The sequence below is a fragment of the Lepidothrix coronata genome, unplaced genomic scaffold (genome assembly GCF_001604755.1).
Source record: "Lepidothrix coronata isolate B3197 unplaced genomic scaffold, Lepidothrix_coronata-1.0 Scaffold196, whole genome shotgun sequence".
In the NCBI taxonomy this organism is placed as follows: domain Eukaryota; kingdom Metazoa; phylum Chordata; class Aves; order Passeriformes; family Pipridae; genus Lepidothrix; species Lepidothrix coronata.
Window position 1 is genome coordinate 1,144,936 of NW_016690376.1, and position 12,233 is coordinate 1,157,168.

The following is a 12,233-nucleotide window of genomic DNA, read 5'->3' on the forward strand; positions in this document are numbered from 1 at the left end:
CCCTTCCTTTTAAAAGCTTCCCCCAGCACATACTGAAAGTTTTTATTTCTGGAGAAGGCTGCATTGTCAGTAAGTTTATTTTATAATACAGGTTGGATTGGGATGGGGCGGGGAACTATAATTTTCACACATTTTTAAGTTTAAGGCTCTTATAGCAGGTAATTTAGAAAAATATTTCCAGTGGCTTCTGAATGCAATGAAATAGTATCTTAAAATACAAATATGCCTTTTAATGTTCATATAATGAGTTAAAGTACTGCCTGTCTAATGTTCCCTCCTACAACGTGGGCATTTATTTATCAGGCTGGCAGCCAAACAACTGCCTGAGAGGGGGAGAGTGTGTGTGTGTGTGTGTAATTATGTTGTCTACAATTGGGGAAAATGGCTTTGCAGCAAACTGTTGTAGGCTGGAAAATAAGCTGTGGGTTTTTTTTTTTACAAGTCCTATAATTTATTAAGATCATTTGGGTTTGTGTTCTGTTTGCGTGTGCACAGAGGGCAGGGAGGAGTTGGTGTTCTGTAAGAGTACTTCACAAATAATGCAAAAAAGAATGGGAAATGGAAGTGCTTGGAAATATGGAAATAGAGGGTAAGGAGTGAAGAAGACATGAACTAAAACGGTGTGGAGAAGGAGCAGTTTGAAATGAAGAAGCACATGAAGGAGGAGGTTAAAACAGGATTGATGGAAACCTGACACACACATCAACCTGGGAGAATAAGCAGGATTGGCATTAAATCTCCCACCCTGAAATGAAGTGAGCCTCTAGAGGAAGGGGACTGGCTCAAATACTTTGCTGTGCAGCTGTTCATTCATCTGGAGACTTGGATTCACCAGGAAGAGGCTCCAACCCAGCTGTGGGTCTGCTCTGCAGGGCAGGTGGTGATGCTGAACCTGAGCTCTGTGAGGAGCAGAAATGCCTCAGCACTGTGCAGCCTGATGGGAGGGAGGGAGAACTTGCCAGAGCTGAGCTTATTTTTTTAACTTGAAGACTACAGTGATCTGGAGGATGGTAAGTGACTGCTGGATTTGAGGATGGGGAGTGGGTGGGGTTAGCTCGTGATCACTAAGAAAACTTTGGGTTTGGTTTTATTTTCCTCTTCACAAAGTCATTTTAAATCTTTGGTGGTGTAATTGAGTGTCCTCTGAAGGGGTTGCTCCATTTCTGCAGGAAATTTTGTGTCTTACAAAGTGACCTGAAGAGTGTGAGGCCTGTTGGGTCCCTTCATGGATTGGGTACACCTCGGCCTGTCCTTCAGAAACCCACAGTTCCAGGTTTCTCAGTCTGCTATGTGCATGGCACTAAACCTAATGTACTCAGTTTTAGATGCCATGAAAAATTCCAACACACTGGAGTACTCTTTGGATTAAGTTCTCATGGCAATAACTACCTCAGTTCACGTTAGCACTTGAGTTGAACCACTTGTGGAAACCAGTCTGAGGTGATGAATTTTTTCTATTCAAAGGAAAACATTATCTAAATAATCGCTTATCTAATTTTAAGTGCAGGTAGCAGCTCTTTTCCTTTGCCCTTCTTGTCCCAGGAGCAACAGGGTGGATAAGCCAGCCATCAACACTCTTCCAGAGGACAACAGAAAGGTAGGAGCACCTTCCCTCTCCTGATGTTCTGCTGGAAATTGGGTTCTAGGCATTATTTCTACCACCACCTCCTCTGTGGTAGCTGTAAACAGAGATAGATTTTTGTTTTGCTGTCTGCATTGGAGTATTTTCTCTCTGGACATCAAGGCTGGCATGTTGTTGATTTTTTTTTTTCCCTTGGTGTTTCTACACCTGTTTCAGGGAGGGGAGGGAGCCAGACCTCCTGCCAGTTATGTTCACTGCTTTGCTTGTGTTTTTCCCCCCCCATTCTGATTTCTTTTGGTGGTAGTAGGTTTATTTCTATACCACCTCTTCTGCTTATCTTAGAGTGGGGAAGCAGCTGTGTTTGCCTCTCTTCTTTTCTCTTGTGTGGGGCACTGCTTACTCTGTGTCAATACAGCCCTCAGTGTGTGTGGAAACCTTGGTTTCTACTTTTATTCTATTAGCTTTATGTCCCTGTGCCCTATTTTCCTTTCAGATCTCAGGACTGCACTATCCCTTCCCCTCTGTTACCACACTGCCAGAGAGAAAAAAATCTTTTAACTTTGCAGTGTGGCTTCTGGAAGACCTTTACATGTTACATAGTGGTTCTTCATCCACACGTAGCCCAGTAGGAGGAGTTTGGCTTCATTCCTCTGTATTTTTCTGCCTTCCCATATTCTCTCATCTCTGCAGGGCTCTGTTTCCATATTCTCTCCCCTGACCTGGCTGTGCATTATGAAACTTCATGTAAGGGGCCAGCCATGGGGCAAAAAGTGTTAGATATCTCAGCTGATGTCCTTTAGTTAATGTGCCAGCAAAGCAAGATGAAATGCAAAGTTGAGCCAAAGTTGAGTATCTTTGAGAACAGCTTAATAATCCAAAATGAATTGTTTTTATACTTGAGGGTCAAGATGTCTTGAAATTTTATTTGTAGTTTATTTGTTTGTAACTGCAGTCCATCCTGATATGGGATGAAACTAAATCTGAGGCTCCCTTGCAGCAGTCCCAGATCCTGCTCATCTGCACTGCTGCTTCCCCTCTGTGAAGTGAGAGGACCTTGGAGCTGAGGCTGGAATACTGGCTGAGCCACAGTATTCCACTGTGGCAGTTCCCACCCTTGCCATGCCAAAGCCTGTCCTGGTCCCAGCTGAGCAGCTCATCCCTGCTGTGAGGGGTCAGCACCCACGTCCTCTGCCTGCCTCTGCCCTCCCCTGGTTGTGTGGCCTCAAGTGTGCAGTAATGTGAGGCTTTTGTGTCACCTCTGTGCTACAGAAGAGATCTTTGCTTGTCCTGTGGCCTGTATGGGAGTTTGGGTCCAAGAGATACAGGGTCCAGTAGCTCTGAGCTCATGGAATCAGAGAACAAGCATTATCAAGTCCAACTCCCTGTTCCTTGCAAGACTACCTAAAACTAAATCATATGACCAAGAGCATCATCCAGATGCTGCTTGAACTCTGGCAGGTCTGGTGCCCTGACCACCTCCCTGGGGAGCCTGTTCCAATGACCAACTGCCCCTTCAGTGAACAACCTTTTCCTGATGTGCAGTCTCCTTGGGGGGATCAGAATTGTTCCACCCCAGTAATGTAATTTTAGAGCATGTGTGACCATCTCAAGAGAGCCACAGCTGCCAGTGCTGGCCTGTTCAGCTGATCTTCCAGTATACAACAGTCTTTGAAAGTTGACATTTTAAAATTTTTCTTCTTGAAGTGTTAAACCTTCTCTCTTGTCTCTCACTGAAACCCAAAACTGTCTGTGAGGCTGCTGGAGCCAGAGTGGGAAGAAAGAAATGCTGTTTGGGAAACAGGCATCACAGCAGCAGTGGCTGTTGCAAAAAAAAGCTTCCTCACGCTGTGTTTTATTGTTCTTAAATCTGGATTTAGGAAGGATAGAGGGGAGAATGGACTAAGAGGTGTTGGTCTTTTTAGTTTGTCCCCTTTGTGTGCACAGTGGGGCTCTGCAAGTTTTGGGGCTGTTTCTTGTCCCCAGAGGAGGCTGTTTGCCCCACAGCCTTCCCTTGACATTTATTCACCTTAACCCCACCTCACCTGTTCCCAGGGCTGCCCTTGTCCTTGTCATCCCTATCCCAACCTCACTTCTAGTCAAGAGCACAGAGGAGCCCTGGCAGGTCTTGGATGTCCCTCTGCTTTTCCGTGTTGATCATCAGTCTGATGGGGACAGGAGCTGTTGTTCTACCAGGTGTCCAACCTCATCAAGGCTCCTTCTTTGCCTGGAAAGAAAGGAACTGTGGAGAGATGTCCCAGAACCAATTCCTAGGTAAACAAGCTCCATGGTGTCCGGATAAACAGCTCCTGCTGGAAGACACAGTTAAGGTTCACCTGGGTTGATGTTGCCAGTTGAAGAATGGTCATTGTGAGCTCTGCACTGCTTTGACTGTGGCATTTGGGTGTTGTAGAGAAGCCAGAGAACACCAGCTTGCATTTGAAACATTTTTGTAACACCCATTTTGCTGTAAACAATTCATTAAAATGACTTTCTAAGTCTTAGGCAAGTGGATTTTTGAAGGTTGCTCATTTCACTTATCCACCCAAAGTCAATTTGAGTATGAATATATAACATTTTACTCATAATAGCAAACAACTTCAGAGAAGAGACATTTATTCTGGAGGCAGAGATTCAAACTAGACAGCAATGATGCATTACAAATATATAATTATTTGCACTAATATTTGAGCAGGTGGAATGGATTAGTACATGGTCAACATTGCACTGCTGATAACATGTATTTTTCTATATTAATATGTACTGTGCAACATGTATTAAAATTGTCAATAATTCATTTTAACAGAGATAGCAATATTTATATTGCTGTGTTCTACAGACAGCAGAGTGAATTGGTAAAATGTGTAAAGCTGAGCTAGATTTAACTTAACTTTGTTTCCCAGCGTGTGTGTTTTTAATTTCTCATTAAGAAAAAAAAAATTAACCTTTCAACCCAGAAAGATTCTTGTTCTTCTGTGGAATTTCTGATCCAACTCCATTCCTGCTCTCCCTGGCTTGTTAGGAATTAGCTTGAAATGAGACCTCCAAGACCCAGCCCAGCCTCTGGTAATAATACTGGGATACAACCTCAGTTTAGATGCTTAATAGGTGGATTCTTTCTGTGCATGTTCCTGAATTAACTGGAGACTGCTTTTTAATATATATATATATTTTATTATTTTTAGGACCTGTTTTGTCTTCTGCTGTGTTGCTTGTTGTTTTCCCTTCTTAATGCATTTTTGGAAGCCTCTGGGGGTAAAATTAGTCAGTTTAACCAGTGAATGTATCTTTTTATAAAGAGGGATCAAGGGAATAGGCTGCACTCTGGGCCTTATCACTGGAAAATCCAGGGATATGCAGAAAGTGCAACACGGGGTGATCCACTAAGTTTTAGAGGGATATCTTAAGCTGACGGAGGGCAGGGTTAGATGGAATATTAGGAGGAAATTCTTGGCTGTGAGGGTGGTGAGGCCCTGGCACAGGTTACCCAGAGAAGCTGTGGCTGCCCCATCCCTGGAAGTGTTCCAGGCCAGGTTGGACAGGGCTTGGAGCAACCTGGCCTAGTGGAAAATGTTCCTGCCCATGGCAGGGGGTTGGAACTGCATGGTCTTTAAGGTCCTTTCCAACCTACACCAGGCTATGATCTTAAATCATGTTGTCTGCAAGTGTCTCTTTACAACTGTTCTGTTCTGAGATGCAGAGCTGGGGTTATATTCAGGGGAAAAAAGTGGATTTTGTTGCTTTTCCCTCCTGGGGTCACCTGTCTGCAGGGAGGCAGCTGAATTGGATGCAGCAGCAGTTCAAAGCAGCCAGAATCCTTGCATCCCTCTGAAGGTTTTAAAATAATGTTCCTGACCAGCCAGACACAAGTTAAACCGGGCTAGTGAACCTCTCCATTTATTTGTCCTTTTTTTTTAATACATGCTGAGATATATTAATATCAGAAGTGTCTGTGGGGGTGGATTGCTCCTTCCTCTTGTCTAGGCAACTCCTTTATCCTGAAATAGCAATGTTACATTTGAAAAGCTTCTTTAAATGTGTAAGGACATCCTTCTGTGGTGTCGGAGCATCTGCCATAAATGTCTGCGTGAACTGAGCCCCCGGTCAAGACTAAAGAAAAGAAAGTCTAGCTTAGCTGTTGAGAATCAACTTGCTGGTTTTTAATTTACTTTTTTTTTTTTCCCCTTCCTGCAACAGTGAGAGCCTTAAATAGTAATTTTGAGGCAGAGCTTGAAGTCCAGGTCTTCTGAAGGAGACCAGAAATAGCTGGCTTATGTTGGCTCAACATACAGGGCGCTGTGCCAAATTCACTGCTGGTGTGAGCAGCTGTAACTTTGCCAGCTTCAATGGAAATATGAATTTTTAAAAGTCCATAAGCACGTTAGACACATACCTTTGTCTTCCCACAATTAGTTTTGTTGCTTACATAGCATGAGGCTTTCTGTAGTGCATAATCCAATGCCTAAATATAGTAATTCCAATGCACTTGAGATCAATTAGATTTGTACTTTTAAACTCAGTTTTGTCTATAAAGATAATGTTATGTTGCTGAAGGGATTTGGTATTTAAAGTGTCTGAACAAGTCTAAGTGGCTCTTGGGCATTATAATTTTTATTTAGCTGCTTTTAGCCCAATCACTAATCAAATTAAAACCTACCATGACTGGTGTGTAACTCAGAGCAGACGGTGGAGCGTGTTTAGCTGATGGCACTTAGTTTTTTTGATGAGAGGGGTGCTAAGGTGGCGCTTTTGTTAGCAGCAGAAGAATGCTCTTCTCTGAAAATTGAAAAATAGGTAAAAGTGACTTCGGGGGAACAAAAAGATGTAAGTTCAAGGTTGTGGTAGTCACTACAAAGGTGGGCAAAGGCCTCTTTGAAGTCTTTACACTACGAGGGCGCTTTGCTTTAAAGGAAATTACTTTATTTGGTCTTTATAAATAACAACCCTGTAAGAATAATGCTGCTGGTTGTGTGTAGGGAGGAGGGGGGGAGGGTGTGAAAGAGCTGTCAGCTTCCCTCTGGGAAATTATTCCAGAATGTACCCTCGGATCAGACCACCAGAGGGAGAATTCCTCGTGTGGCAGCGACGTGATCCAAAACGTGGTTTGGTTCCCATTTAAGAACGTCAAGAAAGCCCAAACTGTTCTTTGTGCAACACGTAATTCCCTCCACGTTGGTGTTTTCCATTCAGACCCCACTGTATGAGGTAATGAACAGGAAGGTGGGCAGTTTTCTGTTTTGTTTCATGTGAAAATGGTACATTTAGCAACGTTAGGGGCCTTGCTTAAAAAGAGAAGGCAGGAAATAATGATTCAACGGGAGTGCTTAGTGCTCAACTGTTCAGTCACGTTGTGAGGGCAGAAATCAACAGCAATGTCTGCTAAAGAAGAGAGTTCATCCTGGTTCTTTATTTCCAGGGCTGAATAAGGTCCTAATCAGGCTCAGGATGTCTGCTCTTTGAAACTTGTAAGAGTCTGTCAACTGGGTTTAAAAAAAATGGCATGAGTTATATATTGTGCTGTCAGACACACTCTTACACTTGTCTCCAACTTTGAATTGAAGTGCACTTGTTTTTAATTGTCAGTGCCAGAAAATTGCTTCATGCCAAAAAAAAGACAAGGAATGGCTCTTCTTCTTGAACATTCTCTGCATAAAATAGGCATAGAAAGAACAAGATGTGCTGAGGAAGCTCAGGGGGAGTGACATAACACTTTCAAATTTTTTGGTTTAATTTAGCGGGATGTTATTTTTTTGGATGTCGGTCAATGTGGACTCCAAGGGGAAATGGAACAGAGCCAGTTCTGTGATGAAATAAGATTGTAGAAGACAACAAAGCTACTCTGCACTGCCACACAAGACGTAACTGGAGCCAAACGAAGCAAAAGTGGAGCAGTTCTCCAGGCATGGAAACATCATGGGGGACTGATATCACCAAATTCCCGTTCTGTGAGTTTAAATGGGTACTGTGCTAGTTGAGTAGGCTCCCTAAGTCATGGACTAAGAGAGAAGGGAGCCGTTCCAAAGTCTGATTCATCCTGGCATAGAACTAAAGTAGGACAGATGATTTGCTTCCTAGAAGAGTCTCAGTTGCTTCATCAGTTCTGAAGGGACCCAAGCCACTTGTTTTGGAGCAGCTAACATGAGATGCCTGGTGAGTAAGACAGCTCACCTACTTGTAGAGGCCAAGAAAACCATGGATGCTTGATATTTTGACCCCTGAAAACTGTCTGTGATGAATTCAGCCCTTTCAGCTTGCATAGCTTATTGGGATTCCCTTTACCAGTCAAATGGAATAATCTAGAGCTGATGTTGTTTTACTGGTAAGTCTGGTGGTGGACTAGAGAGCAGAGAATTTGATAGCAGGCAAATGCTTCCTTTCTCTGTTCAGGAGTTGTCTTTAGGAATTCTGCACAGTCCCTCTGGCTGCTGTGGCACAGCACTGCTTGTGGATTTATCTCCCATGGCAGTGCTGTGTGAAGAAGCACGTTGGTGCACATGAGGATGCAGCCATGAAAACTGTGCTTCCTAAATTGCTTTGATCTTGGTCTCTTTGGGGATCTCAAAGCCAAGGGATGAGCCTCTTCTGGAAGAGCCATTCTGTTGTGACTGATGAAGGAAACGGGCAAATGGAGGAGCAAGAGAAAGGAGGTTAAACTGAACAAAAGGCTTGGACTGAAATCTGAAAAATGCTTCCTTTATTTCTCTTTGCTTTACTCTAAACAAGTCTTTGATTTCTTTAATCTGACAGTGGCTAACTTCAAACAAAATGAGTTTTCTTGTAGCTTGGTTCCCTTCTGCTTGGCATCTCTCTTCTTGCACACCTGCTGGTCCTTGGCAGAGCAGAACAGGCCCCCTCTCACGTTGCTCCCCCTCGGATCCCAGCTCTGCCTGCCTGAGTGGCAGCTGCTGTCTGACCATTTGCTCCACTGATGATTGTGCACTTGTCTGAGGCTGCAGGATGAGGTACAGTGCAAGTTAGACAATCTACAGATGCCATCCATCTGTTCCAGCACTGCCTTCTTGGAGAAATGGACTTTCTTCAGATGCCCTTGACAGTTTCTTTTCTGGATCTCTTTTTCCACACCTAACACGGTGAACTTCCCCTCACAGGTGGGAGGTGCAATGCTGGGGCTGCTCTGAGTGACTTCTCAGGCTTTTTGGTATTTCAGAGCTACTCTGGCAGTCTGGGGTGCATCTCATGTCTGTCTGCTTCCTTCAGGGCTCTGTTTAGGACCTGCCCTCAAATGTCCTCACTGCTTTCACCCTCTTCTTTTCTGGGATCCATCTTCTAGCTGAGGCTTATCAGGTCATAACAGAAATCATGTCTGTTGCCCTTCACAGAGCAGCTGAAGAATTAAGAGATCTTTTTCCCCTGTGCAGCAGTGAAGGGCATTTCCAGCCATCATATTTGCCCTTCTCTGTGTTATGAACCGTGAACCACAAAACATCTCTTTGTCCCATCGAAGGATCACTTCGGCTTCCCGATCAATTTATTTTTTCCTAAACTGGTTCCCTCAGATTTAGGAGTTTGAGAGTCTCTGAAACTGAAGGCTACCACCAACATTAAGGAGAAATTATTTATCTCCAGGAAATCCTGGTTTTGGCTGGACATCCTCTCAGATGCCCAGTCTCTCCCAGGGTGCTTCCATCTGAGCTGCCGTTCTCTTTCAACTCTGCCTTGGGTCTACCTTACCTGGAGGCAGTTTTGATCCTCAGCACTCCCTCACCTTTCTTCATCCTTCCTCCCAAGCCACCACACACTCCTCGGCCAAGGCATTTTTGGCAGGATAGGCAGGAGCTATTCCAAGAATAGGATCTTTATCAGTCCAGCAGTTGCTTGTCATCTTGTCCCCTCCTGACTCACAGGTGGCTTTGAGCTTCCCCGTCTGGCAACACAGGAGACAACAGCTAACAGAGCCTCATTGACTGAACTCAATAAAACAGCAGAATTTGGAATGACAGGATGGAAGATCACCTTTTTTGCAGTGAGGTAGCCTTCTTATTCTGCAAAATCCTGGAAACTGTGGTTGACATCAGCCTTGGTGGAATGAAACAGGGTTTATGTCCAGCCCAAGGCTGTCTTCTTGTGTTCAGTGTTGTTGCCATCCCTGTCTGTCTCCCCTGCTTGTTGAGGGTGTGACATAGGTTCACTGTGCCAGTTTGTAATCTGTGAGTTTAATCTTTCCTAACTGGAATTTTAATCTTTCCTAAATGCAATTTTTCTTTAGAGTAGCCTTTGCAGTTGGAATATTCAACCAGGGCTGCACTTGCATGGCAGGTGTAGGTTTCACTGCTTGTGTTCCCAGATATATGATAGACACAGGATAATTCAGATTGAAAAGAACCTCAAAAAGTCATCCACTTCCCCACACACAGCTACTTTTAAAGCAGGATCAGCAGAGACTTCAGGCCATAAAGAACACTGCATTTATTTACTGACTGTGTGTATCTAAGCCCTGTTTTGTCAGGGTGGGTGTTAATTGCTTTTATTGTGCAGCTTTTTGAACACTGGAATAAACCAAGTTTGGTTTCCTGGGGAATAATGTCCAACAGGTTCCTCCCTCTCCTTGATGATCTTGGAGGTCTTTTCCAACCTAAATGATTGTATGATTCAAAACTCCTTTAAATCACTCTGGAGCACCCTCTGTGCCATGCTGTGTCCCCCAAATTTTGGGTGGTTGAGCGTCCATCTGTATTGTGGATCCTTCTGAGATACACACAACATCCCTTATATCTCCCATATATTAACATATGATCTAACTGGACGCCAGTTCACACATTTCAGTTGATCAACAGGGGGATAAACAACAAACTACTGCTGAGCTCACTCTGTAGCCTTTGTTTAGTGATAAACAAATTTATACTTCCAAACTTTGCATTGAACTTTTCCCACGAAATTTATCGGAACATTATTTTTTTTTTAATCTATACCTTTGCCACTTTTGTTTAAAATGGACTAATGGGCCATCCCTAGAAATTAATGGGACCCTAGAGCAGTTTGTTGGAAGGGACCTTAAAAATCATCTCGTTCCAACTCCCCTGCCATGGGCAGGGACACCTTCCACTAGACTGGATTGCTCCAAGCCCCACCCAACCTGGCCATGAACACTTCCAGGGACGGGGAAATTCAGAGAGAAGAATCAGTTTGGATACATCCATGGCAAGACCCTGGACTTAGATGCTGGTTTCAGTTTAGGAAAAAGCTTTAGGTTTAGTCCCTAACAGAGGAAATAGTGAAGTTGTTTTCCACCTGCCAGCTGACATCACCTGCATCTCACCTGGTTTAAAGCTCAGCTGGTCAACTCTGCTTGTAAGAGACGTTCAGTCAGACACTGGCTGAAATATTTGGGGTTTGCGTGGCCAGATGAGACAGACACACTGATCTCCCCAAGGAAAGTGGCCCAGGGTTGTCCTGTGCAGAAGTCCGAAGGCATAAATCTGAAGTCACTGGTTGCCAGGCTTGAGGGATTAATCTTTATTACAGTGTCCTGGAGCAGCACAGAGCTCAGTGTGGATTTGTTATGCAGATTTTTACCTGAAATTCTTCATAAGAGCACTCTGCTCTATGGCTACCTTCCCAAATGTTATTTATATTCCTCTTGTCCCAGCACATAACACAAAGAATGTTCCCCAGAAGTCAGAGGATACCATGAATGAGGGGTTTGTTTGGTGAACAGGCTCATGTGACAGTGAAAGATGGTTTTGGGAACCACATCATGCAGAAAGGGAAGTGTTGTTAAGCTGTAGAGTAGTTGTGCCCTCTAGAAAGATTCCTGTGGGAGTGGGACACTGATGGGAATGTCTCTTCCCTCTCTCCTTGTCCAAGTGGGATCTCCTGCTTTCTGTCCATGTGGTGAGTGAGGCTTTCTTGGTCTGTGTTTCTGATATTCAGGGTAGCTCAGGTATGACTTGTATGAAATATATTATATATATTCCTTTTGTATAGGAATACAAAAATAGCTTTAAATCATATTTAGAATAACAAGTTCTTGGTCCAAGATGGACACTAGTCATTTTTGATGTTCCTAGGCAAGGAAGAAAAAATATTAAATACTGTCCCAAGCATTTTAGCCATTAAGTTTTTGATTCTCCGAGGGAAGCTTTTCTTCCCCACCCTCATCCTTCTGTGAAATTTGGGGGGTTTTTGCTGTCACTGAGGTCAATACTCAAAGGAAGGAAGGTGCCTCACTCACAACCCAAGCAGAGAAACAGTTAAGCATCTTAAGCTGTGTAAGCAAAAAAAGAGGGGAAAGAAGTTGCCAACATATTATTGACAAAAGGCAGGAAAATGACAGGCTGTTTGGGGTATGCAAAAAATTTTTCCTTTCATACATATTGACAGCCAGAGGGGGGTTATTATTGAGAATATGGGTAAAGTTACTGCCAGTTTCTGCTGGTACTCATGTTTAAAAAGAAACTATGGAAACCAGGAGTAGGAATATTAATTAAGTTCAAATTTGGAATGCCTTTGCCAGGAGTGGCTGCATGAATTCAATGAAGCGGCCTGTTGGGTTGCAATTCACTATGTTGTTTGCAATTTAATAGAATGCTGAACTTTTCATAAATTAACATGTTGTTTCAATAATCTGATTAAAAGGTTATATGTTGATAAGATTAGCCTTAGCTGAGGTTTTTCCCCTTCTTACTTAAAGAAC